The sequence below is a fragment of the Gopherus evgoodei genome, chromosome 7 (genome assembly GCF_007399415.2).
Source record: "Gopherus evgoodei ecotype Sinaloan lineage chromosome 7, rGopEvg1_v1.p, whole genome shotgun sequence".
Lineage (NCBI taxonomy): Eukaryota > Metazoa > Chordata > Testudines > Testudinidae > Gopherus > Gopherus evgoodei.
In genome coordinates, this window is record NC_044328.1 from 31,018,256 (window position 1) to 31,033,582 (window position 15,327).

The following is a 15,327-nucleotide window of genomic DNA, read 5'->3' on the forward strand; positions in this document are numbered from 1 at the left end:
ACTGGATCCATCCACTACTTCTGAAGTAAGTTTACTAAGTAGAAAGATGTTTTTGGTCTACGACTGGACAAGTTCTTTTCAAGACCTGGTATGGCAAACAGCAAGAGCTACAGATCTTCAGAAGGGCGCTGGGGAGGGCGGGAGGAAGAAAACGTCTGGAAAGTGGAACTCAGACTGCTAGGATGAGAGCAGGGCTGCCCGGGGCAGGGGGGACAAGTGAGACAATTTGCCCCAGGCCCCCATGAGACTTTTTTGGGGCTTCTGGAGTGGGCCCCTGCCGCTGAGTTACCACAGAAGCGGGACCCACCACCAAAGTGCTGGGTCTCACTTTGGGGGTAATTCAGCAGCGGGGGGCCCCCGCCATGGGTCTTCGGGGCACTTCGGTGGTGGTAGGGTCCTTCCGCTCCAGGACCCACTGCCAAATTACCACTGAAGTGGAGGCCCCCTGCCGCCAAAGACCCCAGGCCTCCTGAATCCTCTGGGCGGCCTTAGATAAGAGCTCTCTATTCACCACAGGAGAGAGCAAGGCAATTGCCCTGTGGAAGCTCACCACCCCAGATAATCACCAGTCAGTTGGACACCAATTTGGGGTTGGGAAGCCCCTGGTGGGTGGTGTTCTGGTGGAGATTAGTGCATCAAGTTTCTCAGGCATATGTGATCAAGATGGCAAATGTGCTAGAAATCAATGAGGAATTTGAAAAGTTGAGTTTCCCAACTGTGCTTGAACCCATGATCCTGTTCTGTGGCCTCCCCATCAATCCAGCAGTCCTTTAAATAGGATAAGTTACCATATTGGCGTGATACCAGCCTTAGGAGATCATAATAACCAGTTCCAAGAGGGTAGCCAGGCAAAGTGCATAATGCAAACTTTTTTAAAACTTGGGACTTCTCTGGGGCAGACATTTAATGACAGATGAACCAGCAATGTGGGTACCCTAGTATCTGCCTGATAATTCTCACAAAGGCTGTGCAAAGTATGAAGGATTTGAGAGACTGTGTGGTATGAAGAGACCACAGACCTTGTAGCAAGTTACACAACTGGATCAGCAGTCTTACCTGAAGTGTAACTTATGTAAATGCCACCTATATTAGACATGGAAACAAAATCAGAGACATATGCATGTATTTTGCCAGCACAGAGAAGAATGTAAGGATGGATAGTTTAAGGACTGAAATAGGCAGAAATCCATGTTAGAACTTGCTTCTATAAAACATTGTTTTGTTAGTGGTGGGTTTCAGCTTGTGTACTAGGTATATTTTTTTTTGTAGCAGCTCTGAGTTTATATGAGGCAGTGCAGGGGTGACGTATTGAGAGCAAATTAAAACACAGTATGATGGGTGGACTCACAAATACTTCAACTTATTACACAAAAAAGCAGGTTAGCTCTAATAAGGAACAAGTGCAAAAACAACAAGACATTTAAAATGGTTTCATATCTATGGGGATAGGATATCCTGCGGATTTCAATTTTTGTCCTGCTTACAACCAAGGCAGGAGTGTCAAGGGAATGCATGAGAAGCAGCAGGTAAGTATGGGACAGTCCAACAAGACCTGCCATTGTGCTATAACATTATATGGAGGACTTGGTTCTCTCAGGGACCTAGTGCATGGAGATAAGTACTAAGAGTAGGGTTAATGGGTGCACTTATGGCACAGGCAATCCTTGGAATACCAAGGAAAGCAATAAAAGTAAACACCAAGTTTCACTGCACTTATCCACAGGATGAATTTGGCCCAGTCTCCACTTGTCAGGAGAAAGGCAAATAACCAATCCCTATGAATCCCAGTATGCCACTGATGTGGTCTAGATGCAAGGGTGATTATTTCCCTTAAATCCAGATGAAATTTAAGTATACAGGAGCACGATAGGCATACATTAGGAATCTCTTTCAGCATTAATAGGTATGTTCATCAACCAAAAGCAACTTTACTAAAATTCAAAATTTTCCAATGAATGATCATATAAATTTTCTTTTATCATTAGGCAAATACAGCTCAGAGAAGGAGAAAGGGAATAAAAATCCCTAACAAGGATAAACTCTTTATACCGTTTGGACTCTCAAGGACAAGTTTTTCCTAGCATAAGCAAGAGATCCCCAGTGTTCAGCCTGGTTTAGCCCTAAGGGACATATAAAGTTTGCTTATTATAAAAGTTTTCCACCACCTTTTGAAAACTTAAGACTAACTCATTTGCATTAAGGTTAAGGCAAGTAAACATAACATTTTTTTCCCTTAAAATTATAAAATAAATTAATGGAGATATCCTATCTTCTAGAACTGGAAGGGACCTTGAAAGGTCATTGAGTCCGGCCCCCTGCCTTCACTAGCAGGACCAAGTACTGATTTTGCCCCAGATCCCTAAGTGGTCCCCTCAAAGATTGAACTCACATCCCTAGGTTTAGCAGGCCAATGCTCAAACCACTCAAACCTCCGGCCCAATTAGCCATAACTAACTTGAGTTGAGTTACCATCAAGAAGCAAAAGGCTCCTATTGTCATCTTTTGCTTATATGCATTCTCTGCTTGGAAGAACTGAGACAAAGGGGAAGAAAAGGAGATAAATACATACTATAAAAACTGAAATGACCACAGGGAAAAGAGACAGACAGACAGTCAATTGATATACTTAGGGCTGGGCAGAAAATAATAAATTCCATTTCATAGAAGGTTTAAAGGTTCTGACGTGTGTTTTTGTTCTAGACTTTTTGAAATATTTCATGGAAAATTTGCAGAAGAGAGGAAGAGAGAAATAAACCATTAGCCTAGTGGTCAAGGGCACTCACTTGACAGATTCCTAAATTCTAGTCCTTGCTCTGAATCACCCAGAGCAGGGATTTGGGTGTCCCACATCCTACATGAACACCCTAACTAGCAAGCTATATAGAGTCAGTGTCAGACTGATATACAGAGATTGACTCTAGAGTGTAATAGGCTGCCTGAGTCAGTTCTGCTCTCTCATTTTGAGCAGAGAGATTCCATTGTGGACCTGAGAATTCTCTCAAAGGATAATTTCATCAAAACCAATTCCACAAAGAGTTGGTTGAAACTGAAATCAGCATTTTCTGACAAACGTAGTTGAAGAATTTCCACTCAGCTCTATGCATACTGCTGCAGACGTTGGTATATTAATGAAGACATTTATAACAAAAAAATTGACACATGCTTCTTGTTGCATTCTCAATCTTGAAATAAAGGGCAAGTTTCTTTGAAGTGTTATTAGTCATGAGCTGACGACTGCTTTTTATTATTGTCGCATAAGAAGCCTATATTGCTTTATGATATCAGTGACTGTTCACCCAGAAGACTGGGAGCGAAGACAGATAAATCTAAACATATATCTGGAATTTAGCGTACACCTCTTTAAAAATAGCGTAGTGGATATTTTCTTTTTCCAGGACAAAAACACTAAGAAAAGGTAGAATTTATTTGATGTTTTAAAACCATGCATTATTTGTACTTCAAGACCACTTATTACTGAACAGTGAAATAGTGACATTAAAGGATAATCCAGACTAGTTTTTGTACATTGCAATTCTTTGGTTAAAATACTGTAACTATAGTTCTGAGTTTGTTACACACATTTCATGGCTATGACAGTACAGCTGTCAAGAATACATTATATAATGTTCCATGTTCAAAGCTCTGTACACACTTTAACTAATTAGCCTCACCACCTCTGTGAGGTACAGGTATCCGTGTTATTTACGATGAACAGATGGGCAAGCAGAGCCAGAGATAAAGCGTCTTGCCCAACATAAGAAACTAAGTGAGTAGCAGAGCCAAGGTTATAAGTCAGGACATTCTGAATTGTACTTCTGCAGTCATGATGCAAGCTAGTGTGGTCAGCTGGAATAGGACTCTTCCCACTGCAGCCTAGAAAGGATCTTACGTCTATTTTTTATATAGAGAACTGATGTAGATGAAAAAATCCTGTTAGTTTTTCCTTTAAAAAAGAAAAACACAACTCTTCCATAAACTAAAAACTTTTCATAAAACGATGCCGTCATCACCGAAAGTGCTGGGGCTTTCACACAAAAATTGCAGAAGTTTGGGTTTGGGGTTTTACAATAAAACCAGGAAAATTTTCAAAAAACACAAATTAGGTTTCCAACCAGCTCTAAATAACCCATAAATATGTAAATACTATGAACCAAATTCTGCCTTCATATAGCACATTAATTTTGACTGCCTGTAATGAGAGAGGAATACTTGGACTCGAGGGCAGAGGTTTTAAGGTCTCTATGCGAAATAGAGATGGCTAAAGTACTGCGAGATACTAAAACATTCATACTCCATACCTATGAAATCTCCAGGTAACTGACATTTGTTAGCTTCTGAAGTAGAACTATTCCTTTATTTTTTCTGACTAACTCCCTTTACATTACTATCCCTTGAAATACTTAGATACCCAGCTTTTATGCAAGTGCCATTCCATGTGGCCATCTTGGAAGAGGACAGTTTTCATAAGGAAGAAGTGCCCATGGTGATTTTTAAACCTTAATAAAGTATAAGACTCAGTTGTAGGCTTTTGATTCAAGCAAAACTTCCATTGAGGTCAATGGGAGTTGAGATGTCATCATCAGGGTCTTAATTTTCCCTAGAAAAAGCCAATGATCCAATATACATACAGTACTATCATATATACAGTAGGAGTCTGAGGCACAGTTCAATGAAGTGACTTGAATGGGTTTTAGATCAGTACTAGCTGATCAATTCTGCTCCCAGTTTAAAAAACCCACAATGGCGAAAGCTCCATTGGTTTCAGTGTGTAAAGTGCAAGTACTGTATGAACAAACACCATCTTCTTACAGTCTATTTTTCCACTACTAGAAAACATAAATAACTCAATAAACATGATTAAAAGGTATAAAAAGTCTATATAGATGTTAATCCAGTGTTCTAGCTGCCCATTCTGTAAAGTAAACATATATAGTACAAATGACCAATACAAAGGAGTAAGGACATCATAATCATGATACAGTTTCTAAGTCCTCAGTATCCTAGTACACCATCTTAAATTATACAGAAAAATATTGGAGTTTAATTATAATAAGTACTTGTAGAAACCACACATATAGCTAAAGAGGTAGAGAGGTGCAACATACACAAAAGTCTGCCCCCACCCCATCCCACACACACTCACCCACCCCTCTTTCCATCATAACTATTTTCACAGGCTTAAAAATTTCTGAAGCTTTCCTCTTTTGGAATGATATTTTTTCCCTCTGTACTACTTCAAAAGAATCCCTTTAGCCATTTTTGAATGATAAGAGACTGAAAGACTTTCCCATTGCCAAAGTGACAGTTCCAACAGCAATGTTAACCTGACCAATTTGAACATACGTTTAATAAAAAAAGTATCAATATATTGCTATTTTTGTCATTAAAAATATATAGGATGGGAACTTTAAGGCTGCTGCTGGCAATTGTGCCTTTTCATTTCCTAACCTTTAGCTTTACAGTTTTGTTAAATGAATGGAATTTTTTTGCATATGAATGATTTAATGTGTTCATAAGGAACTCACTAAAGGCAGAATAAATGCATTAAAATCAGTACACCAACTAGCCAAATATACAGCTAATCTGAAACAAAGGTCTGATACAGCTGAGCCATCCCACCAGTCAAAAGCAATCAGTTCCCAGTTAAAGCAAGAGAGGAGAGAAAAGATTAGAAGAAAACAAGAGAACAGGGGCAGAAGTCCATAGATCCAGTGTATAATTGCAGAGTACCTACCACACTGGGGGCTAACCCTGACTGACTTTAGATACTATCATAATAGAAGTATTAAATAACTAATACACAGGTCTTAAACACAGCTTGAGAGTGACGCAGGCACATCTACTCCAAGACAGAGTTGAACAGCTCAGAAATCTGGTCTTAACAGAGACCAACCCAGTGACAGAAGAGCATATTTACAATCTGCTCAAATACCAGCAGCAGGTAGCTACAAAGATTCCAACATCTCTTAAAATTGTATGAATGTACAGGGTTAGACCAGTACTGAGGAAGTACTACAACTACCTTATTTTCCTTCCAGATAATTCATTCTGCATTCCTCCTCAAGTCAGGCACCAGCGTGCATTGGCTACCCTATGCTTGCATTAGAACATGACATGATCAAAGCCCTGCAGTCTTGGTGCTCATCAGCACAGCATACCCAAAGGTAAAAAGTGCCCCTTTAGCTGACCAGATTTAGTGATAAATCCCTGCTGTGAAATTATATATATAAAAAAGCCTTCTACACAATGGTTCGCTTGGCATTAAAATCTAGTGGGACTCATAGCACAGCTGTCAGAACACTTTAGACAGTAGCCAGAAGCCTAGGTTTTATCCCCAGGTACGTCATGACTCATTTTCTATAGCTTTCTCCCGCTAAAAAAGGGACCAAAGAAAAAAGTGTCCACTGCATCCATATAGTTAACATATCAAATAGGTGTCTATTTTAATAGTTTCCTCCTATTTATCCTTTGCACAGCTGATGGACATGTGGAGTTGAATTCGTCTATGGTGTAACTCCACTGATCTCACATGGCTAGGCTGGGCACATTCAGAACTAATGCAAGATATTATGAAATGCTTGGGTATGTATTTAAATTCAGGACTGTCAGCTTTAAGAGAACACAGGGAGCTTCAGAGAACTCATTCCCAACAGCAGAAAGCAAGGATATTTATCATGGGCCAACCAACCACTGCTTCATAACAATAAAGGCAATTTTCAAAGACTATGAGCAAGTGCCACTGAGTTAGCACAGTGCCGTATATACAAAAAGTGTTATCAATAAACACTGAATCCCTGTAAATCCTTAAGAATTAAGGTTGCATGCAGCAATTTCAGAACATGTTCCTATTTGCAAACATTAACTTTTTTAGATGTGTGTCATTGGTACAGTCTCACATTGGTATTTTGCTGTTTTCACTGGTTTTGGGGCATTCAATATGCCACTTAGGTAGCAGATTGCAATTCAGCCCCCCTTATTTGCCAGCATCCCACAATTTACCATCAGTGGGGCAATTCAGATTTCTCCTGAATTCTATTGCCTATTTATGCTGCTTGAGTGGCATAAGTTACACAGGTGTCAGGTTTACTGTACTTTATCACTGCACATGGACTTAGGTCAAATCTAAAAATTAGCTGGCAACTTCCACTGGGAGTGAGAGGAGGGAAGATTCCAGTAAGAGTCTTATTACTGTCTTGATTTAAAAAAAAAATCCACACACTCTGCTCATCATTGTAGTACCTAAGCATGGATCAGGACACTGGATTTTTTTCCCCCTCCCTATGAGGAGGGTATAAGAAATAGGCGTTTCACATCAGCAATACCTATGGTACACAACCAACTTTGCTAAAAAGGTCCTTGCAACAAAGAAAGAAGAAAAAAAAAAAAGGAGGCAGCAGGGGGTGTAGGGAGAGGGAAAGAGTGGCCTGTCCTTCTGACTTGAGGGATTTTCTGTTTTCAGTAGGAAAGTGGAATAGGGACAGCCAAGTGAGTGGTATAAGAAAAGGGAGAGTTCTCTGCTACTTGCAGTTCAGTCATGAGTCGGAAACCATTTGACAAGAGTTTATTCCTGGGGGACCCTACTTTGTGCATACACTGTCTTAGTTTCTTTGCTTCTGTAAAGAAATAAAAGGAGGGAAGGAACTGTATCTCTAACCTCCATATCTGGCCTTAAAAATCCATTCATTGGACTCCCGACAGATCGAGAAGATGTCTGTCGACAGCTGCAGGAGGGCTTAGAACTCAGAACTAGATAATGCTTTAACTGCAGGGGTTTAAAAACTTAGAAGGTTTGCAATGCTAGTTGAAGTCCCCACTGCAAATGCCTTAGTTTTTAATTTCCCTCAGCCATATTGTGTATAAGGGAACACAATTGTTAATATTGTATGCTCATGAAATAGAAACAACTGATGGTTCTTGCTATAGGAATGGTAGCAATTGCAATGCCACCTATTGGTAAGATTGAAGAGTTGAAAATATGTCTTGCTAATTTGCAAAAACAAAGAAGGTTGAAATGGTTAAGAACACCAGGTGGTTTTGATCTGTTTATATCAATGATTGCAATAAAGATGCTTATGAATGATTTTATATTGTAGTTTATTTCTCTGGAATAAATAAACATACTCAGGTTAAAAATGAAAAACATTAGTATCAAATATTGACTACTTAGGTAATATGAAGAGACAGAGTATGGGTTGGCCAAGATGACTACGTGATTATTCCCTCACCTCAGACTGGAAAGAAAGGGCTCCACATTCCATCATATTATGATTGCATCCGACCCCTTCCCGTGCCCCACATTCCTCAGCCCCAGCCCAGAGCACTCTCCTTTACCCCATACTGCTCATCCCCAGGCCCACTCCAGAGCCTGAACCCCCAACTGCAGCCTGCATCCCCTCCTGTACCCCAACCCCCAAGCCAGCCCTGTGAAAATAAGCAATTGAGTGAGGGGGTGGGGCCTTGGAGAAGGGGCAGGACAAAGGGGTTCAGTTTTTGCCAGCTTTCTACTTGCACAGCCTAATGACTTGGAGTTTTTGGAGCACTCCTTGAACACTATTGATGAGCATGTAGTGGGACTCTCTCTTCTATAGGCTAGTTGTATGCCAAGCAATTCCAATCTAGGAAACAGGGTGAACTTCAGTGCACTAACTCTCCAGCAATTTGTAATTTGCATATGTTTATACTCTACTTAATGAGAAGCTCCAGAATGACCTAAAGACCATTCACATACCCCCCTTTAAAAAAAAAAAAAGTTAAATCTGCACCACTGTCCACAAAAAGAATGAATTGTACTAACATCCAGTTTTTGGTAAGGGAAAGGAATGTGCAATTCATAAAGAATCCTGCTAAAAGTGCCAAACTGGTCATACTTAAGACCCTTCATTGCCATTTGCATCTCCCTAAGAGTGACTGATACTTCTCCAATGTTGAAAAACAAACAGTTTATTTCCAATGTAGTTCAAAGCACCTATGTAAATCTCTAGTGGGGCTGATTGTCACAGCCCTTAGTTCACTGCACAGGGGGAGAAGCTAGGAGCAAGACATCCATCCCGGGTCAGACAAATGACCACCTGCTATGGGGAGTTCAGGGTAGGTAGACCACAGCAGCAAGTGGGCAAGGAGCCAACTCAGGGGAGCCCTGGCTCCAGACGCACAAGACAGTCAAACCAGAAGCACCGCAGGGCGCAAGCCATTCCACAAAAAGGGATGATGTAATTTATTTTGCTGTGCAAGAGGCATTAACTGAGTCACAAATTGTACTCTACTCTCAACCAGGAGCTATGCAACTACTTCCCCCCTGACTCCGGGCAGACTATAAAGTTTAAAAACAAAAATCCTAGCCCTAGGTGCATATGTAGCCCACACACCTTCTGGGTGTGATGTTCTGTCCCTGTCATAACATTTTTCCCAGATTTGGACCTCAGCGTCCAAAATATGGGTGTTAGCATGAAAACCTCCAAGCTTAGTTACCAGCTTGGACCTGGTAAAGCTGCCACCAGCCAGGAATCTATACAGTGCCTGGCGCACTGTGGTCTCCCCAAAACCTTCCCTGGGGAACCCCCAGACTCAGATTTCTTGAGTCTCACAACAAAGGGGAATAAACCATTTCCCTTCTCCCCCTCCGGGTGTTCCCTCCCTGGGTTTCTGGAGAGATATACAGAAGCAAGCTCCGTGAATCTAAACAGAGGGACTCCACCCTTCCTGTTTCCAGTCCTGGAAACACAAGTACTTCCCCTCTCACCCAGAGGGTATGCAAAGTTAGATTAGTAAATCTAACACAAAGATTTCCCCCCCTGACTTCTTCCTCCCACCAATTTCCTGGTGAGCTGCAGACTCAATTCCCTGGAGTCCCCACTAAAGAAAAAACTCCAAGAAGTCTTAAAAAGAAAGCTTTATATAAAAAAGAAAGAAAAGAACATAAAAATGGTCTTTCTGTATTAAGGTGACAAATACAGGGTTATTTGCTTAAAAGAAAAAAATGAACAAACAGCCTTATCCAAAATGAATACAATTTAACTCATTCCAGCAACTACACACATGTAAATACAAAAGAAAACAATATAAACCTTATTGTCTTACTATCTTTGTACTTACAACTTGGAAACAGAAGATTAGAAAGCTGGAGATAGAAAAATCACTCTCATAGCCGAGAGGGCACAGACACAAGACAAAGACCAAGGAACTCACACCCAAAACTTCCCTCCACCCAGATTTGAAAAAGTCTTGTTTCCTGATTGGTCCTCTGGTCAGGTGTTTCAGGTTACTCCTTTCCAGGTGAAAGAGACATTAACCCTTAGCTATCTGTTTATAACAGTCCCATCTGGGGAGAGGGGAGAGAGACAGCAATGAATCTGCTCTATAGCCTTAGCTAAGTTAGTTTGCTTTTTGCTCATGTACTAAGCTCCAGAGGTCCCAGGTTCAATCCTGCCTGCTGACGACCAGGGCCTGTTGACATTACGACAGCATTTGATCCTCCAAATAGTTACTCCTGCACTGGACCTCAGCGCAAGTAAGAGCTCTACAGCTAGTTCTAAAGCTCCAAGCTATTGGCTCTTATGATGTTTTGGTTAAGTTTAAGAGTCTCATGTGCTCAGACTGTTCAAAGCATAGAAGTTTGAGGGTAACAGAAGAGTAAGAAAGCTATATCCAGGCTGGCCATTGACCTTACAGCCTTCAGTTAATTTCATGGTATTCCTGAAATTAGGAGCCCATCTCAGTTATTTAGAGCAATGCATTTTAGCTAGCGTTGCTCAGCCCTAGGACAGAGGAGCCAGGCATTAGAAGGGGAACTGTAGCCTCTGACAGACCTGGTTTTATGAGGCATTACTTTTGCACATTTGTTTTCTGCCTTTGAGAGATATTTCCTATGTTAGCCAATGTGTGAAATTTTCTTCACTGCTGCTAAGCATAGCAGGAGATTCTTAACAAGTGAACATATTTGGTGCATTTGTATATTAAGCAGCACAAAACTAACTTCACTCAAATGAAGTAGCAGGGATTTCAAATGCAGCCCTAAAATAAGCTTTGCAGTTATTCTCAGTCTAGAGAGTGAGTGAAGATTCAAACACTCATCCCTGTTGAATACTGTGATTTATAGTTACTGCCCCCTTGGTGCGAACCTCCAACCACTAAATCCCTTTCATTGACAAATTAAGCTATGTTGAAATCCATGAATTTTATAATTTGAAGTTTCCTCAATAGACTGTTTTTCCTTGTGCAGGTGTTTAGCACAGGTAAGGTCATCCATGCCAATGATTATCTGACCTCAATTCAAATCCCATAGTATTTTAAGGTCTTATAGCTAAAATTCATTTTGTTTGCAACTTTAATTGCATTGAAAGCAAGACAGAGCTAGATTGTCTCTCAGTATGGTACAGCCCAAAAAGGGGACAGGAAAAAGGAGTTGCCATCAGATTACCCACAGGATTCAGCTCCCAGAACCTGGAGATGAGATCCACCGAAGGCCTGCAACTCTCCTCCAGTCTTCTGCAAGTACAGCACTACTGTACTGATGGGCTGCCACTGGCCCTGCCAGCCCTTAAAGTGGGGGTCTATGACACAAAGGAGTTCTATACAAAGAGTAAATGCCACCTTGTAACAGGGCATAGCAGGATCCCCTTGGTCCTGTTTCTGCTCCAAAAACCACTCCGAGACCCTCAGGTTCAGCAATCACCGGTGCAGTTTATATACAGCACACAATCTCACCACTGTCTCCCCACATACAGTTGGTGGGTTTCAACCTTAGGGATTTCAGTCTCTGCAGCCAGAAAGGAAGAGCTTCCACTCTGGCTTCCCCCACTTCTTTCCTTCAGACCTGTATATAGCCCCAGGCTAATTGGGCTGGCAGCTGTTTCCCCTTTGTCAATCAAGTGCAGGTTTCCTTAGCCAGCTTCAATTTACCTCCCTTAATTGGAGCTGGCATAACACAGGACTGGCTCAGGTGTTTCTGCCAAGCACCCTGTCACATACCTGAAGCTGTGTTAATTTTTGGGCAGCTAGAGCACAGGAAAAATATGCAGACCTATTATACTGACCATACTCCTTCACTCATTTTTCCCCAGATATTGCTCCAGGACCCAATGGAGCACCCTTTGTGACACCCGAGGATAAGCTAGCATGATGCCTCTCTCTTCTCCAAGCAAGGGGAGATCTGCTCCTGAAAGGGCTTCCTCTTCAACCCAATCTTTAGGCAATGTGCAGGGTCACTGAAGGGTATAGAACAGCAACTTTACTGAGAAGCCAGCAGCAGACCTCCAGCTATCAAACTACATGCTGCTGAAACTCTTTGCAGATGCAACAGAAACAAAGCTAAAAAGGAAAAATGCCAACAGATTTTTATATATAAAGTCAAAATATGTGCAGCATTGCTCTCACCCACTCAGTAAAGTTTCTGGCTTAGTAACAGCCAAATGAAGATAACACCATAATAATGGGCTCATCAAAACTGAGGAAATCCCCACAGAGCACATAACAGGGAAAGAGCAGATATTGCATTACAAAAAAATTTCACTGTTACTATGTTTGGTGAAGAATGTAACGCAATAGGCGTAAAGCTGCCGAATGTTAAAGGAACACTGTTTATACACAATACATCGGATAAATTGTTCAAGAAGAGTTCATCTCTGTGGAACTGTCCCCTGTAAATTGCTATCAATATCTGTCAGACATTCACTGATTACACTGAGAAAGTGCCACACAAGTAAAAACTGCCTTTGCATTGTTTTAAATAGCACACTTCTTAAAATGACAGAAAAATAGCTATGTGCGCACATACACACAGTACAATTGGCTTATTTGCAACCAGATCCTCCCTGTTTTTCATTTCCTCCATGTCTAATTGAATGATATGGTTAATTGCTGGGATATATTCTGATGACACAGCAAAGCTATAAGCAAATGAACATTGTTGTTTGAGATATGCCCATCAAATCTAAACAAACAAAAAGTCTTTATTTGAAAAGTCAGACTTGTCAAACAAAAGAAACCTCTACAAAACATCCTCTGCCTACCAAAGAAAGATACGAATAGTCTCAATCCAATTTATGAAGATGCAAGGCTCATACACTACAATGTATTGAATTGATAAGACCCAGGTTTTAGTGCATTGAATATATAGGCTAGAATCAGTGACACACCAGGCCCCTGGAACTATCACCATACTTATGACGTCTCTGGCTGCCTTACATTCCTTACAATGGATTCCATTATCCTGAGATTGGACATGACAAATATTACAAAAATGTGAATCAAAGCCAAGGAAAACATGCTGCTTGCACCTGTCGGCCAGCTTTGTTTCATGTATTACATTTCATATATTTGTTTCAGGTATTACAGCAAGCAGAAATCTGGTTCACGAAATGAATGCCAAGGGTATGTCTACACTACTTGCCGGATCGGCGGGCAACGATTGATCCAGTGTGTGTGTGTGTGTGTGTGTGTGTGTGTGTGTGTGTGTGTGTGTGTGTGGATTTATAGTGTCTAGTCTAGATGCGATAAATCCATCCCCTAGTGCTCTCCCATCAACTCTTGTACTCCAGCTCAGCAAGAGGCTCAGGTGGAGCCAACAGGAGAGCAGCAGCAGTCGTCTCACCGCAGTGAAGACACTACAGTAAGTCGATCTAAGTACGTCGACTTCAGCTACATTATTCATGTAACTGAAGTTGCTTAACTTAGATCGATCCCCCAACTCGCAGTGTAGACAAGGCCTAAGATACCTTTGCTGCTCTTTGAGCCAGTAGTCAGTCTAGTTTAGTCAACATTCAAATTGCTTCCAGGTATCTCAGCATTTCTCAGTACAGTAACTCCTCACTTAACGTTGTAGTTATGTTCCTGAAAAATGAGACTTTAAGCAAAACGATGTTAAGCGAATCCAATTTCCCCGTATGAATTAATGTAAATGGGGGGGGAGATTCCCAGGAATTTTTTTTCACCAGACATAAAACTATGTACATTGCCCCTTTAAGTAAGCTCACCCACTCCTAAGTGCATTGTCTTTTTAAGTGGATCAGGAAGTTGAGACTGCAGCTGCTGCCCCAGGCTCTGTCTCTCTGTCAATCCACGTCCCCACCCTGCTTTATGTGGAGAAGGGGTAAGCAGGGTGTAGGAGCAAGGAGGAGGGGAGCACCCTGACATTAGCCCCCCTCTCCTTTCATCCCCACCCATCAGCAAGCAGGAGGCTCGAGGAGCAGCTCCAAGGCAGAGGGTAGGAGCAGCACACGGCAGTAGAAGGAGGGACAGCTGCACAGGGAACTTAGGGGAGCGGGGAGCTGATAGGGGGAGCTGATGGGGGCTGCCAGTCCACCCTGGTTCCAAGTCCCCACCAGTTAGCTTCAACAGGCTGCTCTTCCTGCAGGCAGTGGACAAAGCAGGTGGCTGCCAGATGACGTTAGAAGGGAGCATTGCAGAACTTTAAATGAGCATGTTCCCTAATTGATCAGCAACGAGACAAAACAATGTTAACCAGGACAACTTTAAGTGAGGAGTTACTGTATAAACCAGGGGTCAGCAACTTTTCAGCAGTGGTGTGCCGAGTCTTCATGTGTACGCTCTAATTTAAGGCTTCGTGTGTCAGTAATACATTTTAATGTTTTGTAGAAAGTCTCTCTATAAGTCTAGAATATATAACCAAACTACTGTTATAAGTAAACAAAATCTTTCAGAAGATTTAAAATTAAATTAAAATGCTGATCTTATTAGTTTAGTGTGATCGTTGCCCTTGATTTTCCTTGTTGAGTTTTCCAAATGTCTAGTGGTACATATTTGGATACTTTAACAACTGATCACTCAAACCTGTGTGCAGCTTAACCAGCTGGAACCCCAGATCGGCAGCTGAGGTGAGTGAAACTGGCAGCTGGTAGGGCTGGAGGCCTGCACCCTGTCTGACAGGGGGCCTGCGCTGGAACTATATTCGGAAGCAAGGTGAGTGGAGCTGTGGCGGGGACCCCGGCTGGCAAGGGACCAGCAGCTGGAATCCCAGAGTGGGGCGGGTTTTGGCCACTGGCTCCTGCCAGCCGGGGTCTCAGCCCACGGCCAGCCTGGGGTTCCTTCCCCCGGGCCAGCAGCAGGCGCTGAGAGGGACCAGCGGTGGGACTTTGGATGGCAAGGGGCCAGCAGCTGGAACCCCAGAGCCGCCCAGGCCGCCAACAACAACAAAAATCGGCTCGTGTGCCACCTTTGGCATGTGTGCCGTAGGCTGCCAACCCTTGGTATAAACTATTGACTTATGGATGTCTCTGAACTTTATCATTAAGTAGCCCATTCAGAAAACTTTGTCTTTAATGTAAGACTACTGCAGTGAGATTTCACAAGTCACAATGAGACAGCTAAATG